Genomic DNA, 15,628 nt, shown 5'->3' with positions numbered 1-15,628 from the left:
GTTGGTGAAAGTAGTAGGTGATAGTAGTAGGGGTTAATAGCATATGATAGTTGTAGGTGATAGTAGTAGATGACAGTTGAAGGTGACAGTAGTAGGTGATAGTAGTAGATGATATCAGTAGGCGATAGTAGTTGGTGATATTTATCTGCAATAGTTGTAGGTGATAGTAGTAGTTGATAGTAGTAGGTGATAGTAGTAGGTGAAAAAGTAGGTGATAGTAGTAGGTGATAGTAGCAGATTATAGTGTAGGTGATGGTAGTAGATGATAGTAGTAGATAATATTAGTAGATGATAGTAGTAGGTGATCATAGTAGGTGATAGAAGTAGATGACAGTAGTAGATGACATTGGTAATTGATAGTAGTAGGTGATAGTAGTAGATGATTGTGGTAGATGATAGTAGTAGGTGATAGTATTAGGTGATAGTAGTAGATAATAGTAGTAGATGATGGCTTTAGGTGATGGTAGTAGATGATAGTAGTATATGATAGTAGTAGGTGATAGTAGTAGATGATAGTAGTAGATGAGCGTAGTAGATGACAGTATTAGATGATAGTAGTTGGTGATGGTCTTATGTGATAGTAGTAGGTGATAGTAGTAGATGATTGTAGTAGATGATTATAGTAGATGATAGTAGTAGATGATAGTAGTAGGTGATAGTAGTAGATGATTGTAGTAGATGATTGTAGTAAATGATAGTACTGGGTGATAGTAGTAGGTGATAGTAGTAGATGATTGTAGTAGATGATTGTAGTAGATGATAGTAGTAGATGATAGTAGTAGGTGATAGTAGTAGGTGATAGTAGTAGATGATAGTAGTAGATGAGCGTAGTAGATGACAGTATTAGATGATGGTAGTAGATGATAGTAGTTGGTGATAGTCGTATGTGATAGGAGTAGGTGATAGTAGTAGATGATTATAGTAGATGATTGTAGTAGATGATAGTAGTAGGTGATAGTAGTAGATGATTGTAGTAGATGATAGTAGTTGGTGATAGTCGTATGTGATAGTAGTCGGTGATGTTAGTAGATGATAGTAGTAGGTGATAGTAGTAGATGATAGTAGTAGATGATAGTAGTAGATGATAGTAGTAGATGATAGTAGTTGGTGATAGTCGTATGTCATAGTAGTAGGTGATGTTAGTAGATGATAGTAGTAGGTGATGGTAGTAGATGATTGTAGTAGATGATTGTAGTAGATGATAAGGAGAGAGGAGCTATTATTGAGATAAAGACAGAAGGTTGTAGGAAAGAAGGGAAAGAGAAGAGGTGTAGGAGGAGAGGCAGAGTGTGGCCCTGTCATGGTGAATATGAGGCTACTGACCCCAGTGAGTCTAGCCTTTCCCTTTTTCACACTTCAGAACAACTCCTCTATTGATGTCCTCCACCACCTCCACCGGCCCAGACTGCCCTGCTCTGCCACCCAGCCTGACCTCTAACCTCTGGTCCCAAAGGGTCACTGAGTCACTTCCTGAACAGGCCGACCCCCCAGCCCCCCATTCTGGACGGACCGTTATCTGGGAGCGCCTGTTGGAAAGCTGACAGGACAGGAGGGAGGGGGAAAGGAGGGGGAGGAAGAGGGGGAGGAGGGAGGGAGGGAGGGGTAAAGGCAGTCTGGCAGGACGACGTCGCTCAGATAAGACATAAAAAGAGCCGACCAGTCATCTGAGCCGACCCGTCACCGAGGGGTCACTGGGAGTCAGCGCTACGGCTACGGCAGCTGTCCATCACATCTCTGGAACAAGGGCTCCGACTGTACCTGACCTGTCAATCACCTGTGGTTACTCGGCAACCACACAGGGGATGCTGCACATACAAGAGCAGACTTAAGTTTTGACTGCCACAATCATATGATGTCATGACATCGTTTGTTACATGCACTGCAATTGTAGAAAAATGTATTTTCACAAATTGCTAACGATAAAGTGACAAATGTATTTTAACCGTTGTCAATTTGATCTCATATACAGTTGAAGTCGGAAGTTTACATTCACTTAAGTTGGAGTCAATAAAACTTGTTTTTCAACCACTCCACAAATTTCTTGTCAACAAACTATTATTTTGGCAAGTCGGTTAAGACATCTACTTTGTGCATGACACAAGTAATTTTTCCAACAATTATTTACAGACAGATTATTTCACTTATAATTCACTATCATAATAATTCATGTATCATAATAATTCACTGATTCATAATAATAATTCCAGTGTTTCAGAAGTTTACATACACTAAGTTGACTGTTCATTTAAACAGCTTGGAAAATTCCAGAAAATGATGTCATGGCTTTAGAAGCTTCTGATATGCTAATTGACATCATTTGAGTCAATTGGAGGTGTACCTGTGGATGTATTTCAAGGCCTACCTTCAAACGCTGTGCCTCTTTGCTTGACATCATGGGAAAATCAAAAGAAATCAGCCAAGACTTCAGAAAAAATTGTAGACCACTACAAGTCTGGTTCATCCTTGAAAGCAATTTCCAAACGCCTGAAGGTACCACATTCATCTGTACAAACAATAGTATGCTAGTATAAACACCATGGGACCACGCAGCCGTCATACCACTCAGGAAGGAGAAGCATTCTGTCTCCTAGTGTCACGTCCTGACCATAGAAAGCCTTTATTTTCTATGGTAGAGTAGGTCAGGGCTTGACTAGGGGCTGTTCTAGTTTATATTTTCTATGTGGGGTTCTAGGTTTGATTTTCTATGTTGGTGATTTGTATGATTCCCGATTAGAGGCAGCTGGTTATCGTTGTCTCTAATTGGGGATCATAAGTAAGTAGCATTTTTTCCACCTGTGGGTGATGGGATATTGTTTATGTTAAGTTGCCTGTTAGCACTGCATTGTTAGTCACGTTTCGTTTATTCTTTATTGTTTCTTTTTTTCGAAGTTTCACTGTCTAATAAATATGTGGAACTCTACGTACGCTGCGCCTTGGTCTGTTTATGCAAACGATCGTGACACCTAGAGATGAACGTACTTTGGTGTGAAAAGTGCAAATCAATGCCAGAACAACGGCAAAGGACCTTGCGAAGATGCTGGAGAAAACAGGTACAAAAGTATCTATATCCAATGTTAAATGAGTCCTATATCGACATAACCTGAAAGGCCGTTCAACAAGAAAGAAACCACTGCTCCAAAACTGCCATAAAAAAGCCAGACTACGGTTTGCAAATGCACATGGGGACAAAGGTCGTACTTTTTGGAGAAATGTCCTCTGGTCTGATGAAACAAAAATAGAACTGTTTGGCCATAATGACCATCGTTATGTTTGGAGGAAAAAGGGGGCTGCTTGCAAGCCGAAGTACACCATCCCAACTGTGAAGAACAGGGGTGGCAGCGTCATGTTGTGGGGCTGCTTCGCTGCAGGAGGGACTGGTGCACTTCACAAAAAATAGATGACATCATGAGGAAGAACAATTATGTGGATATATTGAAGCAACATCTCAAGACATCAGTCAGGAAGTTAAAGCTTGGTTGCAAATGGGTCTTCCAAATGGACAATGACCCTAAGCATACTTCCAAAGTTGTGGCAAAATGGCTTAAGGACAACAAAGTCAAGGTATTGGAGTGGCCTTCACAAAGCCATGACCTCAATACTATAGAAACTTTGCAGGCAGAACTGAAAAAGCGTGTGTGAGCATGGAGGCCTACAAACCTGACTCAGTTACACCAGCTCTGTCAGGAGGAATGGGCCAAAATTCACCCAACTTATTGTGGGACACTTGTGGAAGGCTACCCGAAACGTCTGACCCAAGTTAAACAATTTAAAGTCAATGCTACCAAATCCTAATTGAGTGTATGTAAACTTCTGACCCACTGGGAACGTGATGAAAGAAATAAAAGCTGGAATAAATTATTCTCTCTACTATTATTCTGACATTTCACATTCTTAAAATGAAGGTGTGATCCTAACTGACCTAAGACAGGGAATTTTTACTTGGATTAAATGTCAGGAATTGTGAAAAACTGAGTTTAAATGTATTTGGCTCAGGTGTATGTAAACTTCCGACTTCAATTGTATTTATGTTTGTAAGGCTTAAGAAAAAATAAATAAAAATAAAATAAAAAAAAGTTTGTAAGGCATTGTGTCATGGTGGTGTCGTAACAACTGTGGGTGATGTAGCACTAAGCCTGAGGGGTTGATCTGTAGGTGATCTATAGCTGTATCCAAATCTGGAGCAGACGGTCACAGGCGCGCCCATGGGACCCCTCGCACCACCAGCCCTGCTATCAGACCTCACAGTACACTGTGAGAGGTTATCCAGACGTGCTCTATAACACACACCTGTCACCCCCCCTCATACACACACACTTATACTTGTCATCTGTATCACCTGTACCCACACACATGTCGCGTCACACACCTGCTTGTACTCTTCTTATATTCCTGTATGTTTGTCATATTACATTTGCTTCTGTGTTTACTTTGTGCCTTTCACATGTTGCTATTTCAGATCTTTGATAGGTTCCTATTTTAGGTCTTTGATAGGTTCCTATTTCAGATCTTTGATAGGTTCCTATTTCAGATCTTTGATAGGTTCCTATTTTAGGTCTTTGATAGGTTCCTATTTCAGATCTATGATAGGTTCCTATTTTAGGTCTTTGATAGGTTCCTATTTTAGGTCTTTGATAGGTTTATTTTTTAGGTCTTTGATAGGTTTATATTTTAGGTCTTTGATAGGTTTATATTTTAGATCTTTGATAGGTTTATATTTTAGATCTTTGATAGGTTGCTATTTTAGATCTTTGATAGGTTTATATTTTTGATTTTTGATAGGTTCCTATTTTAGATCTTTGATAGGTTTCTGTTATAGATATTTGAAAGGTTCATATTTTAGATCTTTGATAGGTTTCTATTATAGATATTTGATAGGTTCATATTTTAGATTTTTGATAGGTTCATATTTTAGATCTTTGATAGGTTCCTATCATAGATATTTGATAGGTTCATATTTTAGATCTTTGGTAGGTTCCTATTTTAGCGTGTGTACATGTGTCTGTGTGTGAAGTTTTTCAGCTGGTAAATAGAAATATATAAAATATATATTTATTTATTTTCTTCCTATTTGTATTATTTATCGTAATAAACAATAGATAGTAAAAACATATTTGAAACATATTTACTCAAATGTATAAGAACCTGGCTATCATTTAGATTTTGTGTTGAAACGCAGAACAGAATGACCCTCCTCTCCTGTCACCAAACATGCGAGCACACAGCCCTCCTTCTCAACCCACTCTGCTCTGTAGAAATGACACCATTATTGCATTGATATTTCTCAACCTAATGAAATCTGTTCCGTCTTGCGCTGATTGAACATTGTTAACGTTCATCTCACAATACAGTCTCCATGAACAGCTAATAAAACACCATCTGCTCTGTATCTCCCAGTCTACCCGAGACACACAGAAAAACCTTTTAGTATATCTTCACTTGGGCTGTGCTGAGTGACAATTTGCTGCTTTAGACAGAAACACTTTTTATATTTTTTTTATCCTACCTCTTACTTATAAATGATGCAGTAAAGCATTCAGGGGTTAAAATCTAAATGGATCTGCATCTGGTAAGTAGGTTGAGTGGCATTAAAGTGGTGGACGTCTGTAGAGTTTCTTGTTTTTCCAGCTTTGAAAAGAGAAATGATATCAGTTTGGGGATGGTGCCTTCTACACCTGAGAAAGGACAGGCAGACTTTCTGTTCTTTTTGTTGCTGTTTTTATGCACAGTATGTGCTTTATATGTGTCTGTTGTTCAGTCGTTCCCCATTCATGATTTTAGCACAGTAACATCACCCCATGGCATGACATCATATACCCATAGTAACCCCTGTCCATGCCCCTTTCACATTTGGTTCTAATGCCCCTCTGTTCTACTGGTTATTACGTAATCACAAAGAGATTCGGACAAAACCAGGCCTGAAAGCTGTGAGATTTTTGCAATAGGATAACAGAAATCAAAGGAGAATTGTTGCCTTTTATTTTTCTGATGTTTGTTTGGTTGTTTCAAAGGGAACACTTTGACCGGTCCAGACAGAAGGTAGCAGTTTGGCCTTGTACATAAGAGGAGTGATTAGAAATGCTTTCCACATGAGTTGGGTACAGTAGGTGATTAAGGCACAGCACTGGCACTCGGACCAAGGGGCCTTGCAGGGCTTCTCATCATCAATGATGGTGTTTTAGCAGATTTAAAGAAAGGCTTTATCAGGCTTTCGTATCACAGTTTGTTCCTGGTATTTTATATGAGTGGAAACTACACCATAAAGTTAGAACAGAAAATTGACATTTCTAGTTAAAAGAAGGAAAAAGGTTTTGGCCGATATATCTACATTGTTCCAGTCTTAATCTGCCCCCCCCCCCCCCCCCCCCCCTCTCTCTTGTTTACTTTCCCTGGTTCCCAGGTTTCCTCTCACTAAGATATCACGCTTTCATCCCTCTCATAAAAGTGTTAGTCTCCCTCATTGCAAGGTGTGGTGGTGAGTGCTGTGCTGGGGGAAATCATAGGAGGAGCTAGTGGATGAGGAACGCACCAACAGAGAATGTTATCGTGTTAGATGTAGTCTCTCTCATGTATCGGGTACATTTTTGCAGGCACTTTACCTGTTTCTCCTCTCACCTACGCTCTTACAGTATTCCCATTACAGTAATGACAGCAGAAGTCGTAGTAATAGTAAAAGTAGTGATTGTGGTTGTGGCTATAGGCCTTCATTTTAAAGAGCAGATCAGTATGCCATTCAGGTCCTATATCTGGCCACATTGACAGCACCAGTTTGGGTTAGCAGTCCCAACTAAAGGCAGACTTAATCCTCAACTCTAACTACAGAGCTATATGATACTGGCTCGGGTTTAAAGTTCACTTCTCATCCTGTCCCCAGCCTCAGACAAAAAAAGCTAATATTCTGTTTTATCGAACACCTGTTGTTTTCATTGGAAGAAATACAAGGCAATTCTGCTTAAAATTAGAGAAGATAAGAGCAGAGCAATGTGATAATGAGTAGACCTCTTGAGTCAATATTCAATAATAGCCTATCTTCTCTTTGAGTTGATACCTCTCTCAATCCTCTGATTTTTTATTCACTGAAATATACCCCTTGAGTTTTGAAGAATGTGACTGAAAGGCTACGGCTGTCTCGCCCTATCCCATGAATCATGAAATACTGTTTGTTCTGTGAAAATATCGGAAGGACGTTATGAACGTATAATGATGTTTAAAATAGCTCTAAATTCAATCTCACGGAATATTTCTAGTTATGAAATCTTATTACTCTACAACTAACAGGGCATTTCTGAAACCGATTTAAATGTCTAATAGGCCCATGTAACATACTTTACAGAATTATTGTATTTAAAAAGCCCATAGGTAAATTAAAATATAATACTTGAACATAATTTAATTGCCTTTTTATTTAAATTGTATACTTTCATTTGGGCGAGATAGATAAACTGGATATGACTTTGCTTTGTCGATAAATTTCATTAATTCTCTTACTGCACTCTTGCCTTTTTGATTGTTTTACTGTGACCAAATTCAAATGAGACAGAATTGGTCTTTTATTTAGAGGGACAATGGTCCATTTCAGTAGCAGTAGCCCTTATCCGTTGGTAATCTGTAGTTGTAGCTCAACCTTTCTACGCAAAGCTAATACGCAGACACATTCACAAATATGACTAATTAGTTTACATGCCATTTCCATCACGTCTGTATAATATTCGGTAGCATAGTTAGACAACAACACGCCCCCTGTAGGAATCCAATATTTGTACACCACCCTACTGTAATAAGAAATAAGTAATTTGGATCTATTAGATAGCCTAATAAAAACAGAAACTACATCCAACGGGGATTAATCTGTCTTTAATCTCTCTGATCTATGTGAAGATTTGATTGATTGATTTGTACGTCTGAAAACGTCAATGTTGATTAACAACGTGGGTCTGCTTTTCACTTATCTAAAGCTTCTTTGATTTTTAGAGATTACAAAAATGTGCAGCACAAAATTGTTCAACAACAGTTATTTAAAATATTCTGTCAGTTTGCGTTTTATCTGCAGTGTGGAGTGGTACTGTAAGCCACACTTTGGCGTATCGTCTGTGTACTTCCACTTTACCAATTGTTTTAAAGACAAGCTTTCAAAAGCAATTAGAAGTGATGTGAAACCGGGGCAGTTGCATTTGGAATATCTATTTTAAATGCATTTAATTATTTATCGTTTTTTTTATACCCAGCCTAAAGCACCATCTGCAATTACAATATACCCTAGTTAAGAAATGTTTGCATATGCAATAAAACCTGCCAGATGTGTGTGGTTTAATATAAGCCCCCTCATAGGCGACATGCAAACTTTCTTCAAGAATGTGCAGGAGAGAGATACTTTATTAAGCCATTACTATTTAACCAAGGGCATATGAACATGTCCTCGTAGTTTACTCGCTCAAAGCTTAATTGTTATTTGTAATAAAGTTTGTTTTCTTCATTTGAACAGATCATAAATGCGCTTTTGGGAGTTAATGGTCTTTATGCATGTGAGTTATCTTAACTTTTTCAGGTTGGCCACTGACTTCTCCAAAGCATGCACTTGACATAGAATAGTGATGCTATCATATAAAACGGTTACATTTTCCCTTATAAGACTTTGGAGGAAGGCTACATCAGTGGGTGTCCATTCAGGGATGGTGTCAGCTAAGAGGAAGGCCAGGTGAACTAGCAGGCAGGTGATATGATGAGTTGATTGGGAAGAGAGAAGAGAAGAGGGGAACAAGATGAACTGTGGCGCTCCTGTTCAGCCTTTACAGCATTGGAGCTTGGCGAGGTTCCCATTGGACTTCTGTCTGCTGATTACATCGATAAATAAATACATCGACTTAATCATCGCCTGCAACATTAGGCTACACGATGCGTAAAAACTTCCCTGCGAGAGGGAGAGCGCCCATCATCATGCTCTCCTGCATGACACCGCAGCACTCGCTGGAGCCTATAGCTTATTCTACTTCAGCAGCAACCCCAGAATCCCGCAGAGTGCATTATTCCAGAGGGGAAATAGAAAGTCGATTTAAAATGTCAAAATACCGACTGCGGGTGTGTGAGTGCGCGCACACTCTATGCAGTATTTTTGATTGAAAGTGAAGGCATTTCTCTCTGCAGCGGTATTGGGAGGGGGCGGAGGGGTAGGTAGGTAGGTGCATAAAGGCTCCTACCTATGCGGGGCCAGCCTCGAGCATTAGAGGGTGCTTTGATCAGAAAGGCCAGTTCATCTTCACCCTTCTCGGGGACTTCATCAGATGCTGATGTTGGTGCGCGCGTGCACCGGTTTCCCTCTGAAGAGAGAAAGGGAGACGTGGGGGGAAGAAAGTGTCATCATAAATGTGCGTCGGGTTGTGGATGACTTTGTGACGACCTCTGTTGCAAATGGGCTATGCATGCGGAATAGCGGCCTCCCTCACAGACATGGAAATGGCTTAGCCGCTATCGCCGTCGCCCTGGTAACCATCTGAGTCCCCATCTCGCGGAGAGAAACGAGTTATGAAAAGGCTAGAGTGAAGCAGGGATTAAACATGATCCCGGGGACAGTGTCAATCAAAAACCAACTCACAAATCTCACTCTTTTTTTTCTATTACAAAATTGTGTTATGAAAAGCAGCATATATTTAGACAGGCAAAGGTGCCACCGACCATTTTATATTTTTAGGAGCTTGATAATGAATTGGTGCTTTAATAAACCAGTAGGCTAAAGAAGAGGACCTTTAGGCTTAACAACTATTCAATTTTCTTAGAGCATTTAATGGTGGTCGAGTTTATATTTTAATTATGTAAGGCGATGGATGTATTCAATTCCCCAGATTAAATGCAATGCATATTTTAGATTAGACCAATTTCTCTCCAGATTAAAGGGGTTGTTCATCATGCAGTGCTTCTCCAGAAGGCTATTGTGGACAGCGCAATGTAGATCCTAATCACATGTGTACATTTCCAAATTCCATGTGTAGCCTAAGTAGTTAAGATAATGAGAGATATAATGCTCTTATACCGGTTCTCCATTTCGATATATCGAATATCAGATACATCGTGAGTAGTTCTATTTACCAATGATGCCGCTCACCTTTACCTGAAATGGGGGGCATAACAGCTTGTTCTTCTTCTGCATGGCTCATATTCACAAATGGAAAGGTTATGAGTCTAGCACACTGAGTGAATGCTCTCCTCTCAAGCCCACTGTTCGACTACCCGCATTCCACCATGCCATGCACACATTACCCAGCCAGTAAGAATGAGGGCAGAGTGATAAGCAGAGCGAGGGGGGGCTGAAGAAAAAAAACGTTCCCAAATTGGCTTGACCCCATGCTATTTGATATTTGCCTATTTGACAGTCATTTAAAGGCGCGCGGCAGCAAAGCAGAACGCGGACAAGTCCGGCCTGAAACCGAAGCCGTGTGCGCGCGGGGGATCTGGAGAACCCGATAGCTGGGGACTTTCACCCTCCAAAGGCTTTCGGGACACTTTAGCCTGGCTCGCTCGGCCCTGGAGCGCCAGTGAGTCGCCATGCAGGGTGTAAACGTTAAATGTTAGCTATTTGTTCCATGGATTGTGAGGGGGGAAAAGTCAGTCTTTCATTCATTCTTTTTTCTCCCTCTCTCTCCCTCTGCCTTCTCTTTCAGACTCCTCAGAACCACACAAACAGCCATTGACTAAGCGGCTTAGGTAGCCCGTAATAACGCTTAAATGAATCTCCCACAATTAAGCAAAGGAGAAGTTTAAAAAAAGGGAGAACGGAAGAATAAATAGGAAAGGGAATGGAAATATGTGTAATCGTTGAGATGGTATAGACAAAGGCTCCCGAGGCAGAGGAATCCCGAGGTTATCTTGCTATCCTTGCGTTTCCTTATCACCCTGTGGATAAATATTGGTATATCATAGAGGAACTGGGGGCCAGTGAAACCCTATAACGCATTGTTTTGATTGTTGCAATACACAGGTGATCTACATCAAGATATGTGGCTCTCTGTATTCGAGCAGGAGGATCCGGCGGCGTCAATGTGGGGGATCGGGAAGGGAAGGATGATCAGAATGAAAAGCCATTTTGCGTGAGGAGGTTAAGCGACTGGCTTTTAATAAACGAGCCCTTATTAAAGGATGAGTACATTCCCCTGCTGATAAAGGGCCGTTTTGCATTGTGCTCGTTCCCTCGCGGGAATATTCCTCCTAACAGGCTGTTTGTCTCCAACTCCCCTGTCCTCAATCTCATTAACTAATCTACCCATCTATATTATCTACCCACCTTGCTTCCCTCTTTCTCATCTCTGTTCATCTCTTCCATTCACAACACCCTTCTTATTTCTAAACAAACACAACGTTTCAAATACAATTTTCTCACACAATGCGTGAGGTGGTTTCTCATAGCGTTATATACAATAATACACTTAATTTTGGTCGCTTTGTCCCCAAACACCTCACCGTTGCAGCCCTTCGATTTGGCCTGGGTAGATCCATGCAGGATTACTGCAGCGTTATTAGCCAGGGCCCGGGTTCCTGCCTGTCTGCTTGAGTGTCAGGCTGCCCATCTATCCCCTATGGCGGGTGGGTTTGTTTGAGATGGCGGCCTGTCTGAATATAAGACTGATAAACATCTGGGGGGCTTTGCCAGGACATTAGAAAATGAGGGATCAGAGAGACATTCAGAGGCTCGGAAAAATACAAACGCGTAATGAGAATATAAATTAAATGAGAGAGAGAGAGAGAGAGAGAGAGAGAGAGAGAGAGAGAGAGAGAGAGAGAGAGAGAGAGAGAGAGAGAGAGAGAGAGAGAGAGAGAGAGAGAGAGAGAGAGAGAGAGAGAGATGCTCATCAGCTAATTACAGCTGCAAATATAATGCAAATTTATCCTGGCAAGGCAGTGAGCGTTCCCGCTAAAACATGCACCATCCAGATATCCGATGAGGGCAACGTGCCAAATGGCTACAAAACAAATTTCTTTCACATTATTATTATTATTTGAATTCAACAAAGATAACCCAAACCACGGTCAATTGCTAGTTGTCATTATTATCGTTAAGTACTAGGCTACCATCATATTCTTATTAGAAAACATAAGTCAAATGTTTGCTTCCTATAGCTAGCTACTAGCTACTATAGCTAGTCCTATACACTGTGTACAGCCAACTTTGCCCATGCACCCCCCCCCCCCCCCCCCCCGCCGTCATAATTTCAATAGGGTGGCATACTACCCAAGAACAATGACACCACCGTGCCCAAGATAATCCCCATCCAGCAATTACAGTCCCAACATTTTCAATGTTTACACACTGCTACATGCCCCGTTTTCCAACTTATAATGATGAATGATATTTCGCCTAGGATTAATCATAGAAAATTAAAAATCTCTCGGAGGTGGTTAAATGGAGAGGTGGAGGGAGGGAGGGCGAGGTGGTTGTGGGGGGAGATTCGTGAGAGAGAGGGCGGGGGGCTGTGTGAAAACAAATTAGCTTCATCGAATCTTTTTAGATGCAAATATTTTGTTATCTCCACTTTACTGCACTGTTTTCACTGTTTATGATTAATTATCTCTTCTTGGTGAAAAATAAATCATGCAAAATTAGGATCTCGCTGGCTCCACTGGCTAGAGCAGCGATGGCAGGTCGATGCTGTTAATTCCAGGTTGAAATTGACACACTAATTATGCTGCAGAGTGGCGCTGGAACACTAGGAGGCAAGATTATACCTCTGCAGTTCTATTTTTTTTATCAGATCCCCCTTATATTTTACCAATTAAAAATCGTAAAGGCATTTCATTGCCCCGGGATAAAAAAGCAGCTCCTCTCCTAACATTGGCCATCACTTTCCCCCATCAGATTCATTGTGATGTATTAGATGCAATAAATTATCCCATGTAACAAAACATGGCGAGCTGAAAGGCTGGTAATCTGCAGAGGAGAGATAAGGATTCATTATTCCAAATCATTATGAATCCGGCGTTGGCTGTGACTTCTTTCTTAATCAGCTTCTGTGATCCTGGATACGTGAAGGGAGCAGATAAGAGAGGAGTCGTTTATAATTCTCCCCACCTCGGCCTAATATTTTAAAATAAAATCGCAGGGAAGAAGAAGCCGCCGCATATATACAAAAAAAAACACTGGCTTACATTTGGAAGGCGCACAGGAGGAGAATAATAAAACACATGGAGAAAATAAATAAGGAAATGCATGAAACACCGTGGCCTATGGATTTAGGAGGCGTTTTGTCTCACATTAAGGTCACCCTTGACATCTGCACATAAGCAGCAATTGGCTATGGCTGGCTGAAACCTTAAGTTACAAGGTGCCTTTAATTGGGATAGCTTTGAGTGTATCTATTTAAACTGATCAGGTATGGACATTAGCCCTATCTGGGTTTAGTAGGCGATACATAAATGCTATTATGTGTAGGGTCAACAACGACAATAACAATAACACAACAATGCGATGTGTAGCCCAGTGCAGATAAGACCAATATGTGCATATATAATCACTAAATGTAATAGTTGATTGCAAAAGCATGATACATTCCAGTGGCAACACGCAAATGAAAATCTAGCTAAAAGGTATCCAAACAATTAACTTGGACGACGTGTAGGCTGCAAGTGTTTAAACAGGCCAGCTTGTTCTATGATGCCAACATTAATCGGGTTATGAACATGATATCATAATCCCTCATTCTATCTGGTGATAAGATTCATCGTTATAAATACCAAAAAAAGGGGCATAAATAAATAAACAATGCGCAAAAACACGAATGTGTAGCCTACTTGCATTATACCGGAAGGTTTACGCTCAGCTGTTGTCAGCACACGCTGTCACGCAGGAGCTCACGTCAAATTCAACATTAATCACCCGATTTCATGCCATTACTAGAGTGCACGCGGGAGAGAAGAGGAGAGTGACTTTGGACTTGGCCGTGCTCGCGCTCACAGACACCACTGGACCAACAATGTCCCCAGAATCAAAATGGAGCCTCGTGAAGCTGTGTGCCTCAGAAAATCGGTTTTCTTTTCGTTTAGGAGAAACACCCCACAAACATGATCATGGGATACTTCATTTAGAAGGTTTAATTTATTTTGCGTGTCACATATTTCTGTTCTGTTTGCAAATGGTTGATGGGGAAAAGGGGGATTCATTTTTTTCCTGTCACATTTAATTATATCCCTACAATGAATGAAGCTAATTAATTCTTCAGAGATGTTATTTCTTCAAACGTTAATAATATTTGTATTGCACTTACAATAAGTCATAATCATCTGCAGAATATACAGCGATTTGACCTTTGTTTTTACTATATCGAAGGCATCAGTATGCGCATTTATCATCGAAACATAATTACCAACACCTTTATATTGAAATTTGAAGCCATTTATTTTTTAATAAGCACTTTATTTACGTACAATGCAAGCATATTAAATAATTAACATCTGGATGTGTTCTTTTGTAATTCCATTAAAATATTGACATACTAATTCTATAAATGAATGCTCTTGTTGCCCTGAAAACATTGAATTATTCATTGGTTTAAAAGACACATTTTTGGCTGGTTGCTTCCGTAAGTTTATACAGCGACGCTTGTGCCAATTATCTTTAATTTATTACCTTAATTGAATTTCTTCTCCAAAGATAGATTTTGGTGTGATCAGTTTACATTTTCCTTCAGAGTCAAGTCGCAACGTGAGATATCATGCCTCCAGCATCAGCAGAATTCTCTCGCCCTCTCTCTCTTTCTCTCTCTTACTTTCTCTCTCTTTCTTCATTCTCTCTATTTTAGAGGAGGAAGACAGAAGATGGATCAGATTTATTTGGTGTCTATTTCAAACATGGTATCTGTGTAAGCAGATATGTGGGTGTATGTTGGTGGATAGCCTATGCCATTTTTTAGTTTTCACCAAAAATATGTAGACCTTCTATTAATAGTTTCAATTATATTATTAAGATACTGTATATCTATAGGCCTGAATGACAACATTTTTACACCATTTGATACGTTTCATGGGGAAATTCAGTAGGCTACAAATATTATGGATGTGTAGTTCTGCAATTTTATTTTAGAAAATTAAAATGTGTTAAATATCAGTGTTAGAAGAACGAAATTAATAGATTAACGAAGGTACTTTAATTCTGAATATTTTTAAAGAAAACAATGTCCATTAGCCTTCATCTTGAATACTATAATCCTAATATCCATTGGTGACGATGGGCTATAGTAGTATAGGCCTATGCCATAGTAAAATATAGGCTTACTGCGCCTATGACATCCTAACAAAAGAATACTCAGGAGTGTGTTTGTGTATATATGTGTGTGGACGCGCGTACTTGAGTGCCTCTTTACACATGCATTGAAATGGTCGATGACACGCAAATATTCATTACTAAGAGTTGCAATCCAATATGATTTTCATTTTTCGAAATTCACTCATATTAGACACAGATAGAAATACTAAGCAATTTAAAGCATGCCGTGCTCCGTGATTTCTAACGCCCACTATACCACCCCATGATTAGTTAGCTACAAGGCTAAGCTATAGGCTACTTTGACAGTGTTACCAATGCTAAAAATACGAGCCGACCAAATACTACAACAGCTACATGCGCCATAAACAGCAGTCCACCTCTCTGACC

Source organism: Salvelinus fontinalis, chromosome 11, assembly GCF_029448725.1.
Source record: "Salvelinus fontinalis isolate EN_2023a chromosome 11, ASM2944872v1, whole genome shotgun sequence".
In the NCBI taxonomy this organism is placed as follows: Eukaryota; Metazoa; Chordata; class Actinopteri; order Salmoniformes; family Salmonidae; genus Salvelinus; species Salvelinus fontinalis.
This window is presented reverse-complemented; position numbering follows the sequence as displayed.